The following is a 19178-nucleotide window of genomic DNA, read 5'->3' on the forward strand; positions in this document are numbered from 1 at the left end:
TAGTGAAGTGACAACCTCTCGCTCCCCAGTATAATATGCTCCCACAACCCCGTATTACTCCCCTAGTGTTTATCTTGGCATGACATTGTTTTGTTGCTTAGTACTTTATGGGTTGTTTTCTAACACTATGAGGAGCATGTAAGCTTAGAGACTTTTCTTGTCTGCTCATCATGGTGTTCTCATCATGAACAGGGACTAAAAAGCCATTTGTTAAATGTACGAACGGACACCAGGTGTGAAGCTGAGCAATTTATATATCATCTTTTGTTGCTCTCTCCATATCTACTGTTAGGCATCATTTTCAACCTCAATTTATTGGAGAACAGCCAGAGGGAGCAAACATTTACACGGACAATGGTCAGACCATGCAAGATGGCATCATCTGACACCAAACTGCCAGGACTCAGTTGACAAACAACTCCTCTGAGGAACAGGTTTGTTCATGCTTCCAACTCAGGATCAAGTAGAGAATCTTAAGTGTGCACCGCCATGCACTTTAAAGGATGCTCATTGAGAGAGTGAGCCTTCTTTAGCATCTGTTCTAACCCCAGTCAGGGCATGCCTAAAGTCCCTTCCTTCTGCTGCGAACCTTCCTCTACATCTTCATCAAGTTCAAGCACCGGTGACTGACCCGTCATTATAGAAAACTTTTTATTCATTCATATTTGAGTGGTTTTTGTATTTACTCCATGTGTTGGTGTGAATGAGAATGGCCCACACAGGCTCACGTATTTGAATGCCTGGTGGTGGAACTGTTTGGGAAAGATTAGGAGGTGTGGCCTTGTTGAAGGAGGTGTCTACTGGGGTTGGGATGTGAGGGAGCTAACATTTCCAGTTAGCTCCCTCTGACTCATGCTTGTGGATCAGGATGGGAGCTCCAGTGTCATGTCTGTCTGCTGCCATGCTCTCCACCATGATGGTCATGGACTCACCCTCTGAAACTGTGAGCTCCAAATAAACTCTTTCCTCTATAAGTTTCCATGGTAATGGTGTCTAATGGGAGCAATGGAAAAGTGACCAAGACATCCCAAATGGAGGCAGCTTTGGGCAACTGATATTGTCTCAAGGTCATACAATTATTGGAGAGAAGGAATAGGCCTTGGGTCTTGGTTGTATATTTGATTTTATGGGAAATAAGCTGTTCTTCCACCATGCCATGCTTTATTTCAAGGAGGCTCCTCTTTTTCTCTGATCCCAACCAAGGAACTAATGTTATGGTCACTGAAGGGAGGGAATGGGGAAGAGGGAAGAGAATAGGGTGGAGAAGAAGAGCAAGACAAGAAGCCCAGGTCAGTAGCAGGAAGATCAACACAGAAAACTCACTTACAAATGAGTGCTAAATGCTGAGCATCAATCATTTGTCTCTATGTTGTTATTTGTCTAAAGATAAGTATGACTATGGAGATATTAGAATGAGAGGAGCAATTAGTATTCCCATCCATCTCAATGAAAGATAATAATAATATTAATTAATAGCCATGCCAGGGTGCAGTGGAAAAATTTAAAGTTTACAGGCAGGAGACCTTGAGAGACCACATTTTTTCCTGAGGGCTTCTCTGACAGGTGCCCATCTGTTAGGGGAACAAGCAGAGATTCTCTGCCTTTTCTGTCAGCTGCAGCCCACGCTCAATTTCTCATCCTGTCATGCCAGATGTGGGAATATATCAGGGATAGCTTTGGAGTCCTGGGAAGCTGGTAGGCCAGGGCTGGGAATGGGGGTGGGCATGATATTATCAACTTATTACCCCCTAGAGCAGTGGTGTCATGTAGCTGGGCTTAGAGGGGTAGGCCATCTTTGCAACGAACACTGGTGGGGGTCTGCAGCATTCCCACCCTTCTTCTGATGACACCCGTTTCCCTTGGAGCTTTGTTACATGCCTTGCTGCTGCAGCAAAACACCCAGCAAAAGCAACTTGAAGAAGGAAGGGCTCATTTTGGCTCACAGTTTGAGAGCATCATCCACGACGATGCGGAAGGCACAGCAACAGCGATGTGAGGCAGCTGGTCACATGGCATTGACAGTCATGAAGCAGAGAACAAGAAGTGCTGTTGCTCAGTTTACTTTCTGCTCGTTATTCAGTCCAGGACCCCGGCTGATGGAATGGCATTGCAGGCATCAAAGGCGGGCCCTACCTCAGTTAACCTAGTCTGGAAACTGCTTCATAAACATGGTGATCTAGGCCCTTTCCAGTTTATAGTCAATATCAGCCACCACAAGGGACTGCTTCTACCAGGTTCTCTCTCTCTCTTTTTTTCCATTTTTCTTTATTAAGAAATTTTCTACTCACTCCACATCATACCATCCACAGATCCCCCATCCTCCCTCTCCCCACCCCAGCCCTCTTTCCCAAGGCACCCCGCATCTCCACATCCCCCAAATTGAGGTCTCCTATGGAGAATCAGCAGAGCCCAGCACACTGAGCCTAGGCAGGTCCAAGCTCCTTCCCACAAGGTTGTGCAAGGCATCACACCACAGGCACCGGATTCCCAGACACCTACCCATAGACCAGGAACAGATCCCAATCCCCCTGCCTGGGTGCTCCCCAAACAGTTGGAGCCAAACAACTGTCTTCTGTGTCCAGAGGGCCTAGTCCAGTCCCATGGGGGCTCCACAGACACCAGTCCACAGTTCATGGTCTTCCATTAGAGTGGCTGGTCATCTCTGCATTCCTCCCATCATGGTCTCGATGTCCCTCGCCTGCAGAATACCTCCTCTCTCTCATCAATTGGATTCCTGGAGCTCAGTCTGGTGCCTGGCCGTGGACCTCTGCATCTGTCTCCAGCAGTCACCAGACAAAGGCTCTATAATGACAGCTAGGTTATTTGCTAGACTGGTCACCAAAGTAGACCAGTCCAGGCACCCTCTGGACCACTGCCAGCAGACTCAATATTCATGGTTGTGTTAGAGCCAGCCCGGCCTTCTCTTCTCATCCCCATGGATAACACATGGCCTAGACCTGGTGGATCAGCATGCTTCCCCTTCTTGATACTCACAGATGGCCAAGAGGAAGAGTTGAGGTTGCTCAGTGAAGGATGGGGAGCAGGTAGATGGTGAGAAGTAGTAAAAGACCTTGGATAATTAGTAGACTATATAGGAAGTTTCCCTGTCTCACAATCTACTGGACATGTCCTCTACCAAGTACTATTGCATCAGTGCCTAAGATCTTTGACATTGTTGCTCTACCTGGCAAATTAGTTCACCTTTTCCTTAGCCAGATTCCTAGGGCACATTTTCATGATGCAGTAATGAAGTATGAAATCATCTCAGCAGACATTAGTTGAGTGAGTAGATGGGCATTTCGCAGTCATCCTCTGTGCAGCTCGCTGGTGGGTCGGGTAGTTCTCACTCTGTGGCTGAGATTCATTGAGAGCACTGGAGCCTGTTCCCTGTTTATAACCTCAGTGGGTAAAATAGCCCAGGTGTAGACAATTAAGTAGAAAGTGGCAACATCTGTGAAAATTTCATAATGACGCTATTTATAGGAAAACAAGCTACACAATGACAATATTTAACAGTAATTGCTTGGGACTAAGTACAAAGTAGATTGGATGTGAAATCAAAGATGCAGTGCAGTCTAAGGAAACATTGTACCTGGATGCACATTGTAGCACTCTTCCTAAAGCCAGCGGTTTGTTTCCCTCAACCTCAGCCTGATGTTTCACAGACCAGGGTTTAAAATTTACCTTGACTTGGTAGCCTCTAGAATGGTACTTCTGATATATGTTGGACAGATAATCTGAATTTCTAAGTGGGTCCAGAACTTGCATTTTATAAGTAATTTTTTTTTACATCTCTTTATTTATCTGTCTGTTGGTGTGTACATTTATGCTATCATGTGTGGAGGCCAGAGGACAACTTGCGGGAGTTGGATTCTTTCGTTATAACATGTGGGATCCATGGATCAAATTCAGGTTGTCAGGTTGGTAAGTGCCATTATCAATGATCCAATTCAGTGGCCCAAGAGCCTACATTTTAAAACAAACTCCCAGGTGAGCTTACGCCCACTGATGCTTGGGGTAAACACTCTGGATGTTTGGGCACAACGAGGAAATGTTTCTTATGGCTGGTATGCACTGGGCTCGGTGTGACTTTGCAATATCAGGCTGAAATGGCAGAAGAGAAAGACAGACAGATAGAACAAGATGAATGGAGATGAGTCTCTAAGGCACAGTGCTGGAGAAAAACTTAGGAAGCAAGAGACATTCCGCTTCAGTGGAATCCAGTCAGTGTTATAGATGAAATGTCAATCACAGTGAGATCTGCAGGATGTCAAGGTATGATGATCAGGACCCAAGGCTGAAGAAGAACCAAGTGGTTCTTGAACCTGGGAAAGAAGGCATGCAAGCTAGCACAATCTGTTTCCTGGGGTAGAAAAAGCTTGGGTGCGGGGAAAACATGAAAGACCGTGAAATAAAGCTAACAGATGGACAGGAACAATGAAGAACTTGAAGCCCAAGCTGATGATACAAAGTCATTTTCATCTTAAAGATAATTTTTTAAAAACGTGAGTTGTTTCTAAAATATATTTTATTTATTCTTTGAAGATTTGATACATACATACAATGAATATTTTGGCCATATCCACCTTCTTCCTCCCTCCAGTTCTCCACAGCTCCCACAGCATGTCTCCCTACGAACTTCCTATCCTCCCCACCTTTTAAAATACCCCCTGAGTCCAATTAGTGTTGCCCATTTGTGCGTGATTACGGGGCCAACAACTGAGGAATAGACAGCCTACTAGTGGCCACACTTTGGAAGAAAAGTGACTCTCACCCTTTAGTAGCTGGAACAGTACCTTGGTGGGGGTGGGGCACCTCAGCCAGTGGTGGTGGGGGGACACATGCTGACTTAGGCTAGCTTCATCTTGGACAAGCCCAACCCCTACGCCCCCCCCCCCCCAATAGGGTTTCTCGGTGTAGCCCTGGCTATCCTGGAACTCACTCTGTAGACCAGGCTGGCCTTGAACTCAGAGATCTGTCAGCCTCTGCCTCCTGAGTGCAGGGATCAAAGATGTGTGTCGCCACCACCCAGATAATCTTGTACAAGTTTTATGCATGGAAGCTCAGCTGCTGGGAATGCATGTGTGCAGCAGCCCTGTCACGTCCAGAAGACAGAGTTTCATAGCAGTGCTCCCATGCTTTGGCTCCCACATTCCTTCGGCCTCTCTTTGCTGGGATGTTTCCCTATACCTGGGGACAATCCAGAGGTTTTTAAATACACTGATATCCTTGGGAAGCCACTACCATCACCATCCAACTCCAGAACTTTCACTTAGAAACTCTAGGCCTATTAAACATGAACTCTCCATTTTCTGTTTCCAGACTCTGATAGCATGTATTTTTTTGTCTGCATGGGGATCTTATTTAAATGAGTTACACTATTTATCATTTTGTGTGCAGCCTATTTCACGTAGAGCTCGGATTTCTTCCATGCTACAGCAGATGTCAGGATTTCCTCTTAAAGGCAAAACAATACTCCATTGTATATACATATTACTTGGTTTATTCATTCATATATTGATAGACATTTGGTTTCTTAATATATTTCAATAAGGCACTATTATGAGGAGACATGCATTTAGAATAGAGAGAGGCACGGCAAGCTTTTCTTTGTGGCTAGATGAGGATTCTGGAATCTGGATAGCCAGGGCAGATAAGAAGGCTTAACACAACCATCATTGACAGTGAGTGTATGCATGGCTGCTGCATTGAAGAGCAGGGGTGGTGGTGGTGGGGTCGTGGGTGGGAGAAGAGTTCTGTGATTGATTGGCTTTGTCTCCTGTGCCCATGGGGTGCTGTCTGGAACTAGGAGAGTTTCACAGCCTGATGAGTAGGGAGCGGGTGTCCTGAGTGGGTCTGAAGGGTCATTTTCAGCTTCAAATGCTGCCTCTGGTTTAAGAGGTTTGTGTTGCTGAGCCTCCACCATATGGCAGTGTCTTGAACAGAAAGATCAATAGTGTTTGACTTGGTTTTCTCTGCTCTCTGCTGAATCAACAATGGTGAGGACAGGCTAGCTCTGAAATTCCCAATACAGGAGTCCACCTGAGTGCTTATTCCAGAAAAGAAGCACCTGTCTGTTAACCGAAAGCTTGTATCCAAGAGATTCTTTGGGAACTGAATACTTTTGGAAAGCTGGAATCTGATGTTGGTGCCTCAGATGCTGGACCCCTGTGTTCATTTATTCAGTCTATGTGATGAGATTCCCTTGGTTTGCCTGACTTTTTCTTTTCCTCTTCCTCTAGCAACAGCCCTTGTTTCTCCAAGGGAACACATGCCTCTCCTGTTCTCCATGACCTTGATGGGGAGGAATTTGGCTAACTTCACCTTCCAGTGGAGGGGTGTCCACAGGATGAAGATGGGCTTATTAGTGTTTTCTAAGCTCCAGGGAATGGTTTAGGAAGAGCCATGTTCCTGAGCCTGAGACTTTAATCCCCTGTTTTATCTTCTTTTCTATTGTTGTGAAAAGACACCATGGTAAAGGCAACTTGGAGAAGGCGTTTAATTGGAAGCTTTCTTACAGTTTCAGAGGTGAATCCATGGCCATCATGGTTGGGAGCATGGCGGCAGACAGGCAGGTGTGGTGCTGGAGCAGTAGCTGAGAGCTCACATCTGTTCCACAAACAGGAGTCAGAGAGAGCTAGCTGGGAATGGAGTGGGCTTTAGAAACCTCAGAGTCTGTCCCCAGTGACACACCTCCCCCAATAAGGCCATACCTCCTAATCCTTCCCAGAACAGTTCCACCAACTAGGGACCATGAATTCAAATATATGAGCCTCTATGGGGACCATTCTCATTCAAACTACTGCTCCAACATGACAAACGCAGGGCTCTGTTGTAGATAAGGGTCAGAAAACACGGTTTGTGATGGGCCCAATAATGACTGTCATGGTGCTTTCTTTTTTCTTTCTTTTTTTGTCTATGTCTATTGAAGCTTCTGAACTCTGTCCTTGCTTTGCAAAAGTTGCTGTCAACTACACACCAATGAGTAGATGTGGCAGTGCTCCAGTAAAACCTTATTTACAGAAAAGACAGTGGGCTAGATTCAGCTTATGTTGAGTTGAAACCACTGGAGTATAGGACCATAGGATTCAGCTTGGGAAGACAGCCATCTTGAGATGAATTGAGGAAGCAGATGATAGTCATGGAAGAAGCTGTGACAATGGGCTCAGGACCTTGGATGCAGTCACTGCATGTGTAGACATGCTAGCTGTATCATTCAATGTTCAGTGTTTAAGGTAACTTAAGATGGGATTTTGCTGTCAAAGAGTTTTAACCTCTATGGACTCCCTGCAGTGCCCTGCTCCTAGAGTCCTAACATTGTGAAATGCATGGGCTGGAAAGGCCCTTTGACACCTAGGAAGCAGAGAGAAAGAAGGAATATTTCAAAGTCATAGCTGGGGATAATCTATGGAGTCTGACCTTAGACCAGAAGTAGGTAGGCAGCTCATCCATAGCTCATTCCTATGCTCTTTTACTCATTTACTAAGCACCAAATACTTGCCAGACTCCAACCTTTGAGTTGGGATGAAGAGCAAAATAAAGACTGTCTTGGGCAGGTCATGTTTCCTGTATGTATTGGACTCACTTTATGGAACATTCCACATCATCCTTACAACAGCTTGCGAGATGAGGCTGATGTTCCTATCTTCCATGGGAGAAACCAGAACTGGGGCTCACAGGGGTTTAGCCACTGGTCCAAAGTCACCCAGAGAGCAAATGGAGAGCCTGGTGTGACCCCAGCCTGGGAAGGTTCCAGAATGGAGTCTCTCCTCCTGCTTCTGCTGACAATACCCTGAGACCTTCCCTGAAATGAAGCCATGGGTGGGATGTTCTTCAAAGAACCAGCAGCTCTATGGGCCTGTGTGCTGCATTTCTGAGGAAGCGATGAGGAAGAGCCAGGGTACCTGTCACCCAGTGCACTGGGAGTGTTACAAGCCGACCTGGGCCTGCTGGCTGTAAACAGACTCCAGCAAGTCTTTCAAGTAAATTGGTTGGTGCTGTAGCTGAAGACTTCTTTCTGCAAAATGCTAACAATGCAGTGGTGGTTAAATTTTATATGTGTAGGATTATGACTTGGAACATAAAATGGGAAGAAAAAAAACCTTGCAGCTGCCAAGAGCTGGGCACATAATTATTTCTTTCTTCCCATTCCCCCTCCAAGCCCACTTCTCAGTCCTGGAACAACAGAGTTTCCTTATGGAGAATGTTAACAGTAAAAGTGCTGACAAGGAATGGGGACACAGTGCGCTCACAGGGACACTGAGCAGTTCTTCCTCCTCCTCTTCTGGAGAAAAGCAGACTGTCCCCTGGAGAACTGCAGCCTGTTTAAAAGCCTTGGCTGCTCCTACCCAGTGATTTGCACTTTGGACACACGAGGGGAGGCTGTGTGCCCCTTCTGTACTGGTTGACTGGGACACTGAAGTTGTAGGGGTTTGGGCAGAGCCTGGCATGTGAGCTCAGAGCCAAGACTGAGGGGGGTGTTGTTGGGGGGTGAGGGCAGGCAGAGTGGAGCTCATCCCCTTTTTCTGCCTCTGTCTTTCCTCCTCTCCTTCCCTCTCTCTGTCACACTGCAGAGAGACATCAAAGAGGGATACAGGACGGAGTGATGCTCAGGAAGGAGTGATGCACAGGAGGAGAGTGAAGGGAGGAGACACCAAAGGGGAAGAAGATCCTAAGTCAGAGCTTTGAGGACAGTGAAGATGCAGAGAGGGCAAAAAAGAAAAGCAGACGCCAGTGCACAGAAACCAACCACACACATGCATGCACACACACAGCACACAATACACGCATGCACAAACACACACAGGCATGTACCACACATACACACCCATGAACAATGCAGATATGCAATGCATATACAAACAACTTATACACAACACACACACATGATCATACATACAAACACATACATATATCAACACATACATATAAACATACACACACACACACAAACTCTCTCTCCCACACACACATAAGTACAAAACACACAGAAAAGGAAATGTGTTATATATGCAAACACTGGAAGAGTGAGACAGGAGACAGAGAGACAGAGGCAGATCTAGAGACAGACAGGGGCAGAGGGACAGAGACAAGAGACCAGTAGAGAAACAGAGGTAGAGAGAGAAAGAAAGGCAGAGGCGAATAAAGAGATAGGGAGAGACAGGCCCAGGTGGAAGGACAGAGTCAGAGGCAGACAGGGGACACAGAGACAGAGGGGAGAGAGGGAGACACGGAAGGAAGAGAGAGGAGGGAGATGAATGCAGGAGAGGCAGAGAGAGGCAAGGCATGGAAAAAAACAGAAGGGCCTGCCCCAGGGACATCACTGACATTCGACCAGTTGAAGAAGGAAGCCAGCTTCTGCAGTTTGGAGCCTTTAAAACTCACATGTCCAGAAGTTAGGCTGCATCAGAGGACCCTTGAACACCCTGACCCCAAGAACTACCTCTTCCTAGATGTCAGGATGTCTGCACTAGTGTCTCAGCCTTTGTCCAAGGATCTAAATCCATGTCCTGGCTGTCTGTCCATCTAGCCATAGCCCAAGAATCCAGAATCCCACAAAGGACAGACACCCTGAGGGCCTAAAATGAATCTGTGCTAATCTGCCAGTGGCACTACTGTTGAAGGCATACCACACTGCACAGCCACACCCAACATGCTGGCCCTGATATGACAGCAAAGCCTTCTTTGAACCAACATCCAGTGGTCTAGGACCTGGGTCAACACCATGACCACACAGTAGCACAGGAGGACATTCAGGGTGTAAGTAAGCATGTGTCATTCCTTAGAAGGGACTGTGGTGGTTTTTGTGTGTGTGTGTGTGTGCAAGAAGTTCTCATTGTCTGCTTCCGAGGGAGGGGCTGCCTTTGAGAATCCCCAGCATTCTTTCTGAATAGCATCCTGTACACCTCTGATCTCATCCCAGGAGACTGAGGCAGGAGGATTGAGAACTTGAGGCCAACCCAGGCTCAAACACACATGAGTGTTAGCACTGTTCTTGCTCACACATGAATTCTTCTCCATGGCTCTGTGGCACCAATGGTGCTTCAGCAGATGTCCACATGAACAGCATTTTCTTAGGGGAGTGAGAGGCAAGCTTCTGAGTCACTTGGTCAAGTTTTCTCACCGACCTTGGCAAAAGGAGGTCAAGGGCACCCAGTGTACAATTGAGGATTTCATGAGCTGGGTTTGGTGGTGTATGCCTTTATTCCTCTTAGAGGATGAGTGACGAGTTGGAAGCTAGCCTGGGATACCTATTGAGATGCAATCTCAAATCAACAGTAACAATAAACAAACACACAGAATGAGGATTTTGCCAAAGTCTCTATAAAAAGCAGTATAATTATGATCCCAATGGATATCCACATCTTGATCCCAGGAACACATGACTATGTTAGGTTATCTCACAGAAGGGAATTTTATTTTTACCAATGACTGACACTGCAGAGGGGGATCACCCTGGAGGGCTGAGGCAAGTGTGCTGTAGTCACTGGGTTTCTTCAGAGTAGAGAAGGGAGGCAGAAGAGAGGACAGCACTGACAGGAGGAGGACGACTTGGCTTGAGGAAGGGGCTCTGGGCCAGAGACTATTGGCGACCACTGGAAGCTGAGGAGAACAGCAAAATGAATTCTTCCCTCGAGCCCAGCTAAGACCACAATCCTGTCTCAATTTTGGCCCAGTGAGGCCAATTCTAGACTCCAGGGCTGTAAATTAATAAGCACATATGGTTTAAGCTTCTAGGTTTACAGTAATTTGTTGTACCCGTGATAGGAAATGAATATACCCCTATCTAATAGTCCCCCCTCTTCAGCCTCTAGCAGAGAGAAATCTGTTTCAGATGATGGTTTTATGGAAGCCAGAGGGTGGGAGACTGGTGGAGAGCCAGCCCTACTGTAAGGCTACCAGGGATTGCTCATATTTGCTGCAAAAGAGACTCATACTTGAACCCTACACTCAAGTCATGCAAGCATCCCATGCTAACTGTTACTAAAGCCACCTCTTCTCTCCCCAAAGGGATGCTATTTGAAAATACGCCAAAATAGGCAGCTTGTTTGAATAGCCCTGTCACGAGACAAGGCTTTCATGGGGACATGGGGACTCTTCTCAGTCACATCCACTGCAGGGCCTGGAACAGGAAGAGTTCTGGGTTGCTTTGTGAGTCCTTGCATGCAAGGTCAGCCTGGCCAAATCCCCATTTCCAGGAGCAATCTCAAACGCCTCGTCTTATCAGGAGCCCAGTGGGGGAATGAGCAACGGTGATATTGGTTTGCTCTTGCTTCACAGAACCCCTGCTTTACCTCACCTTGCCCTTCTCTCTCCTTGTCTTTTTGCCTTCCCCTCATTTCTGCAGATCTAGACTCTCTTGCTCTTGAAATTAAAAGGGACTAGCAAATGCCCAGGCAGCCTTGACACGCTCTCTCAGCATCAAACGCTCTGGCCTGTCTGGGGCTGCTTCTGCCAGGGGCAATCAGCCCTGGAAGTTCGGAACAGTTGTATAACAGGAAGTTTCAGCCCTTGGCGTCTGTGGGCTGGAGAACTACCGTGAGAATAACATCAGGCAGTGTGGATCATCTTCAGATACAGCAGAAAAAGAAAACACAATAAAGATATTTCCATTTGTAGAAATAAAAAGGGGTCAGCTCAGGGTTTGTGGGTTGGTGCAGTGCCTGAGAAAATCCAATGGGCAGATTTTGTCTGGCAGTATGGGAGGGGAGGATGAAGAAGGTGGCCTAGAAGCTGGGTCCCTGTCTCTTAAACTCACAATTGCCCCCAGTCTGTGAAGTGGGATAACAGTACCTACACCATTCTTTTCAAGAAAGCACAGACGTTCATAAAAGACAACCGTTTTTATTCTACAGTTCTAAGGTGTATGACCTTGGAGAAATCACTTTAAAATCTCTTTGCCTCAGTTTCCTTAAATATGAAATGGTGTCTTTGGTATCCCTACACAGTGCGGATTTAGGAACTCAGTGCAATAAAACACATAGGTGATTGCGCTGCTTTCTCTGTACATGTCAGCTCCAGGGATGGGGCTGTCATTGAGCCCCTACTGGCTTGTGACAGGAATCCATCTCGACTATGCTCATGGGAGGTGAAAGCTGCCCGGGGTCATGGGCTTGGGCAAGGCAGCCAATAGACAGGCTAAGAGTCTTGCCAGAGATGGCATTCTTTGTCTCCTTCCATCCCTCGGCTTTCTCCTCCAGGACTGCCACCCCCACCCACCACTTTCCTGTCTTTCTGGGGATGGCTTTCACATGCATGGCCATCAAAAGTTGTATTTTTCTAGATCTGGGAAATAAGGACAGAACCTTATTTCCTGCTCTAGGCAGAAAAATCCCAGAGAAAAATTGTGATTGGCTGGGCTTCCATGGACTGCTGTCCTTGAACCAATTACATTCCAGAGTGGTGAGGTCTCACAAGCAGCTTAGCTTCAGTCACCTGACTCATGTCCTATGCTGGGCTCAGCTTTATTTTTGGGCTATTTGAGGTCCTACGATTGGTGTAGCTCTAATCACATGACCAATGCTCTACAGTAATTGAGGACCTGTATTGGTTTAGCCTTAATCACTCCACTCTTTGAGGATCTATGACAGGCTCATCATTGATCACAAGGCAAAAAGAATTTGACATATGCTTGGCACAAAAGGAATATTTCTTCAAAGCAGGTAGACAAATAGAAAGAATGGATGTCTGCTAACCATTAAAAATGAGGAGTATGGTGTATTTCTTGACACATAACAGATCCTCAGCAAATAGCTCTTAACCCATTAGTGTTTGCTTCTGTGAATGGTTCAGTTGTCGAAACTGGCTCAGATTCTATCCCTAGGATTACCCCAATAGGGGTCTCAATGGAGGTGGGGTGGGGGGTAGGGATGAGGTTGTGGGGGTGGGGAGAGCACAGGCTAGCAGCATAGGTTAGCACCCAGGGGGCAGAGACTTGGTGTGCCTCAGACATTCCTTTGTCTTTGGCCTTCAAGGCCTGCGGAGCAGAAGATTAGTATGTCAGTACCCCAGGCTTCCAGAGGAGGTCCACTTGAGGCCTGCCTCTCTTCAGGACTGGGCCACAGACAGCGCTGTTCCTACTATTTAGTAATTAGGCCGTGATTGTTGTTTATTTGTGCTCTGTACTGTAGCTCCCTCTGCCTGAGGCTGGAACTGGAGCTCAGAAAACACAATTTCCTCCGAACTAATTTCGTTTTAAGAGGAAAATGAAAGTTTAAAGTAGTTTAATGTTTTGGTGAAGCCATAATGGCTGGGGAAGATTGGGTGATGTGAACCAATAAAGCACCCTAATTCTGATAATAATTCAAACCTTAACTCTTCCCTTGCATCAAGCCCATGCCAGTGCTGACACATGGCCCAGGACAGCATAAGCCAGCCCACAACTGGGCAATCATTCTTCTTCATTCATTTTAATTCATCATGGAAAAAAGTAAACAGTGCCACCTTTGACTCGAGCAGAGCAGCCGGGATGAGGCTGTTACTGTCACTGATGCCACCCTCTAATCTTACTCCAGATTCATGTTTCCATTCACAGGGTTCCCTCGGACCTCAGGATAAGAGCGATGCCTTTGGGAGGCCCTAGTTAAAACCTTACTTCAGCTTCGCACCTACAAAATGGAGGAAATGGGAAGAAGGCCGTAGACTCACTGGGAAAGTTTGGCATCTTATCCGTGTGGGGTACCCAGTGTCATAATGATGCGGGGTACCAGAAGATGAAAGCAAAGGGGAAAGAGTATGGAGTGAGTGATTTCAGAGAACATAGCTCCTTGGCCACGTTTGAGTACCTACTGTGCTGCGTGTTACAGTAGGGTCTAATGAGTCATGAACAGTGGAAAAGGCTCCAGGTATTCCGAGTCTTGCTAGTTGGCAAGCAAGCAGAGACCTCCATCTTCTTTGCCCTCTACTGTGGGAATGCCCCTCATAATACGGTTGGTAAAGAATCCAACATGGAAAGCCCTTGGAAGAATCTGACACAGAGTAAACATTCAGTACAAAATTTCCTGGCTTTTCAGATAGGTCTAATGTGAATACTCCACATTTATAAGGCTAACCTGAGAGCCTCTGCTCTGTGGGCTGGTAGCATTCAGTCTTCACAATGTCCTTTCACCCATGCTCGAATGCTCAGCCTTTTGTTTTTACATCCATGCAGTGGGCATTCTGGAACAATATAGATCAAGACTCAGACATTATCATTATCTCTTGGGCAACTCCATTGACTCTTTTGGGTTTTCCTTTGTATCTTGTAATTGTCTACAGCCTGCAAGGTTCATGGTTACAGTCACAAATGCAGCTCAGACCCACTTCTTTCTTTGCTGCAGTTTGAGAGAGGGCCTTAAAAGTGACATGTAGCCAAGAATAACCTTGAGCCTCTGATCCTCCTGCCTCCACTTCCCGAGTACTAGGATTACAGGGGTAGTTTTGGTTTCCGTGGCTGCAGGGGATCAAACCCAGGCCTTCATGCAGGCTAGGCAAGTACACTGCCCACTCAGCTGTGTTTCTACTACTGTTGTTTTTAAGTAACATCTTTCATTGTCTTCTGCCTCTTGCTCAACTCTTCAACTAGACTTGATTTCTCTCCTTTTCTCCTTTGTGACTCTGTTTTAGCTCTACGGACCTTCCATTTGCTAGCCAAAGCATCCACCTTCTATCTACTTCACAGTTTTCATTTCATCTCTGTAGGATTGGCTTCCTATCAGCTGTTCTCTGGCCTGGTGTCACGTGCTCACCCTAAACACTAAACATCACCTTTTTTTTTTTTTTTTTTTTTGTAAAGATGTATTTGTTTATTATGTATACAGTGTTCTTCACTTCAGGCCAGAAGAGGGCACCAGTTCTCATTATAGATGGTTGTGAGCCACCATGTGGCTGCTGGAAATTGAACTCAGGACCTCTGGAAGAACAGCCAGTGCTCTTAACCTCTGAGCCATCTCTCCAGCCCCTAAACATCACCTTTTGCCTGGCCAGGCTAAAGTTGGTTCCCTTCTTCCTATTTTCGTCATATCCTACTCCCTCTGATTATTCAATTTTATTTTCTTATAGTGACTGCTATGAACAGATACATCTGCCTGTAGGATTTCTGGGTCCCCAGCTGTTGTGTCCCTGGAGGAGGGAGCTTTTGCCTGGTGCTTACTCCTGTGTCTTCAATACATACTGTGTCTGGCATGTAACCGAAATTTGTGAAATTGGCAAATGGAGTGATACTTTCAAGGTGATAGTATGAAAAAGAAATGATATGCCCTGCTTCCGGTTCTATGGTGTGACTCCCTCTTCCCTGCCTTACCTCTCTTTCCCCACTCTCTCTCCCTCCCCCCATCACTACATCCCTTTCCCTCTTTACAGTTCTGAGTGCCCCTGTGTCTGCATGTGTGTGGCCATTAGCGGTCATCCTTCAAGGGCCATCCACCTCGTTTTTTTTGAGACAAGCACTGTCTTTGGCCTGGAATGCACCATGAAGGCCAGGTGGGCTGACCAGACAGCCCAGGGATCTGCCTGTCTCTGCCTCTCTAACACTGTGATTACAAGTGTATCACCCACACCATGCTTTTTATTTTTAGTATGGCTTCTGGAATGGAACTTAGGTCCTCCTGTTTGGAGGACAAGCACTTTACCCACCGAGCTATCATTCCAGTCCTTCTGTGGTTTATTTTTACTTACATAAGGTGATCAAATGCTCCAGGGCTTGTTTAGGGAGTAGGCATGCTACTCTTAAAACCCATGAGTGACTTTGTTTGGTTCGTTGGTTTATTTTTGTGTGACTCTTTCCCATTAAACTGCCCAGTTCTTGGTGACTTACAACACTTGACTCCTGTTTCCACATTTTCATGTTTACCCTTTTCTGCATTTGTTAATGCTCACGGGGGGGGGGGGGGGGATGCGGGTGTGAGGGTGGGGAGTTGGGGGGTGGGAGGCAGCTGTGAGCAGAGAGCAGCCCTTCCATGGCTGCCAGTCTCCCAAGTCGGGACTGGTTTTGAGTTGTTTGGGTTCTTTTGGTGTAGTGATGCTACTTTGTCTGAGCTAATTGAGCTAGGGTGTTTCCATTGAGCAAAGGTGCCTGTAGGTGGCAGAGAAGTTAGTGACCTCTGTAAATGAACTTTCCTAGGAAACGTCTGGGTTACTTGGTCAGGTTCATTTCTGCAAGTTAAAGGACTAAAGGGTGGGAAAATTCTCAAGTACAACAGGTAGCAGCAGGGAGACATCTCCAACACTGTAAACAGGAGCAAATCAGTGCAAACATTGCAAACCAGCCAGTTTAGAGAGGCTTCTATGAGGTGTGAGGAAACATACACACCCAGCCACCCCGACACCCTCCCCCTCAGCCTCCCCAACACCCCTACAATCCTTATTTAAGGTTGGTCAGTTTGAAGGAAGACAGGCTGGCCTCGAACTCCTCTGGCCAGTCCACCAGTCCAACAGCAGGGATGTTGACTGGTGGGAGAAAAAAGGCCGCTAGGCCTGTGTTCTGACTGGCCAGGCTTTTGTCTTCAGTAGGAAGGTGAGGAAGAAGTCGGCCTTCTCGGAAGTTCACCATCTTTATCACCCAGTCATGGCTCCTCTTCCCATGTGTCTGTACAACTCTTAGCTTCTCAGAAGCACACATGCAAACAAGTGCTCAAACTTTAGCCTCGAGCTGTTCTGTGTGGTGGCCAGCTTGAGTTTCATACTTAAGGTGCTCTGGATGATATGAACCCCATAAATCTTGAGCATTCGGATACTTGGTCCTCAGTTGGAGGCTGTTTGGGAAGAATCAGGAGGTGTGGCCTTCTGGTGGAGTGTAACACTGGGGTGGGCTTTGAGGTTTTAAAACAATCACACAGTTCCCAGGGTGTGCTCTCAGCTTCCTGTTTGTGGATTTGGATGTGAGCCATCAGATACTATGCCCGCACCGTGCCTGCCTTCCTGCCTGTGCCCATGCTCCCTGCCATAATGGGCATGGATTCCTAACCCTTTGGAACTGTAAGCCCCAAATAAACCTTCCTTCTATGAGTTGTCTTGGTCATGGTGTTTTATTCACAGCAACAGGGAAGTAACCAACATGATGCCTCTCAGGGGACGGTCAAGCTCTGGAAAATAGGTCAGTCCTCTCTTAAGGTTATTGTGCTGGGATGGGGATGGGGAGGGGCTGAGGGAGTTGTTGCACAGTCTCCCAGTTTGTTAGATCTGTGATTCATGTATGACAAGATAGTATATATAGCAAATAGAATTCCTATTTGCTATCCCACTGCCTCTACTTGGGTGTGGCCTGGTGAGTGTCCAGAGGCTAGGCATTAGCACCTACCTGGACTTGGGTGTGGCCTGGTGAGTGTATGGAGACCAGGCATCAGTACCTGTCTGTCTTTTGTAGCTTTGCTTCCTTCTACTTTACCTGATGTGTGCTGTACTTCAGCATGTGTGTGCATCCCACCCCCTCACTAAATTCTGGTAACTTCTTTGTTGAACAAGAGTTGACATTTAAACCAAGACATTAGAATACAGACTAGCCTACTGGGGGCAAAGATTTCATGTGGGAGCACCATAAGTCTTTTATTTAATTATTTTGAATTTTAATTAAAATATAATTACATCATTTCCCCTATCCCTTGCTCCAACACCTCCAATACCACCCCCTCCACTAACTCCCTCTCAATAAGTCTTAAAGTTTTAAGAAACAGCATGCTTGCGGGCCTGGGACGTGTGTGTGTGTGTGTGTGTGTGTGTGTGTGTGTGTGTGTGTGTGTGTAAAATAAACAAATCCCGGGAAACATCCCTTTCTAGTATTCTTGTTTGCAACATCTGTAATCATCTCTATCTTTGGTATATTTTCTCCTATGCTCCCCTGGAAAATTCCTATTTATTCTCCAAGATCAGGCTCAGTTGTCTTCTGTCCAGGTGGGCATACATCCTTGCCACATCACTACCTTGTCACAGTACTATTATGTACTTGTCTTTGTAGTCAACCACACATTTAGTTTTAGGATGCGTCCCCTTATAGGCTTTCCTACCAGTATGGGCTGAAATGACTTAGCTACTCTTCCAGGGTTGGTATATTTGAGCACCCAGATCCTTATATCTGATACAAATGAAGGGATTTTTACGATCTCTTTGGCACACATATACTAAAACTGGATTGATTCGGAGATGATTAGCATGGCTCCTGGGTAGGAGGACACAGGATGTGCACTCAAGGGAGGCTTGCTATAGTAACGAGAAACACTTGACCTTTGTGCCTTGGCTACCCATGCTTTGCCCACGGCAGACATTACCAGTTGATGGCTTATGTTCAGCCCTTGTCTCAATCTAGAGCTCCAGCAGACATTGTCAACTTCCTGGAGTTAATCTGTGACTACAGAGCTAGTGCTACCGAGTCTCTTCCTCAAACACTGGCTTCAAGGACGTTGGGAGACTCCGGGGATGGTGTCCAGGAGCCTGGCTTTTAAAATAAGAACTTGAGGTGATTTGGGGACACAAGCTAATCTAGCTGTCACTGTCTTGAGCTGCTCAAATGAGAAGATGCATAACTTAGCAATGCATGCACTTTGAAATACAAGAAAGGAGAAAACTATTCTGACAACAGTCTTCTCCCACAAGCTCCTCAGCCTGAGACAGAATATTCTAGATTTCTGAAGAAACTCATCCCACTCTCTAGAACTCTGCCCTGAGAATATCTTCATTATTTAAAAATGTGGAATGCTTCACACACTCGAGTGTCCTCCTGTGCAGGGCAATGCTAATCATCTCTCTGTACTGTTCCAATTTTGGTTATGTGTGTTGAAGCAAATACAACAATGCTTTCATTTTTATCCCCTTGTCTCATATCAAATGTGGCAATGTCTTTCAATGATAATGATGAAAAAAACTGAAATCTCCAAATTTCTTTTGTATCCTCAGCTCTAGTTAATAAAGATGTTTATTATAACACAGCCAAGAAAAAGTTAGCTTTGGAGGGCAGCCAAACATGGAGAGATTCTGTGGCAAGCAGGTACCTATTATCTGGAAGAGTGAACTCAAAGAGGCATCTGCCTGCTTCTCTTCCTGTCCGTCAGTGGCTTTGGGGTTTCTCTGCATAGAGCTTGAGCTTCAAGCCCTGGATTCCCATCCCTAGCACATCATCTCACATATTGGTTCCTGTTCAGCCTTTCCATCACCTCCTACCCACATCCCAACCTCTGGTTCTAATTCTTGGCACTATTATCTCCAAAGGC

The 19178-nt window shown here is 46.3% G+C and overlaps 1 non-coding gene across 1 annotated transcript; it reads right to left on the reverse strand.

The window, feature by feature from the left end:
* Positions 1–18652: 18652 nt before the first annotated feature.
* Positions 18653–18758, reverse strand: LOC118590483. Its single transcript, XR_004945781.1, has one exon. It is a non-coding gene; the product is annotated as a U6 spliceosomal RNA (small nuclear RNA).
* Positions 18759–19178: the final 420 nt, after the last annotated feature.

The sequence above is a fragment of the Onychomys torridus genome, chromosome 8 (genome assembly GCF_903995425.1).
Source record: "Onychomys torridus chromosome 8, mOncTor1.1, whole genome shotgun sequence".
In the NCBI taxonomy this organism is placed as follows: Eukaryota; Metazoa; Chordata; class Mammalia; order Rodentia; family Cricetidae; genus Onychomys; species Onychomys torridus.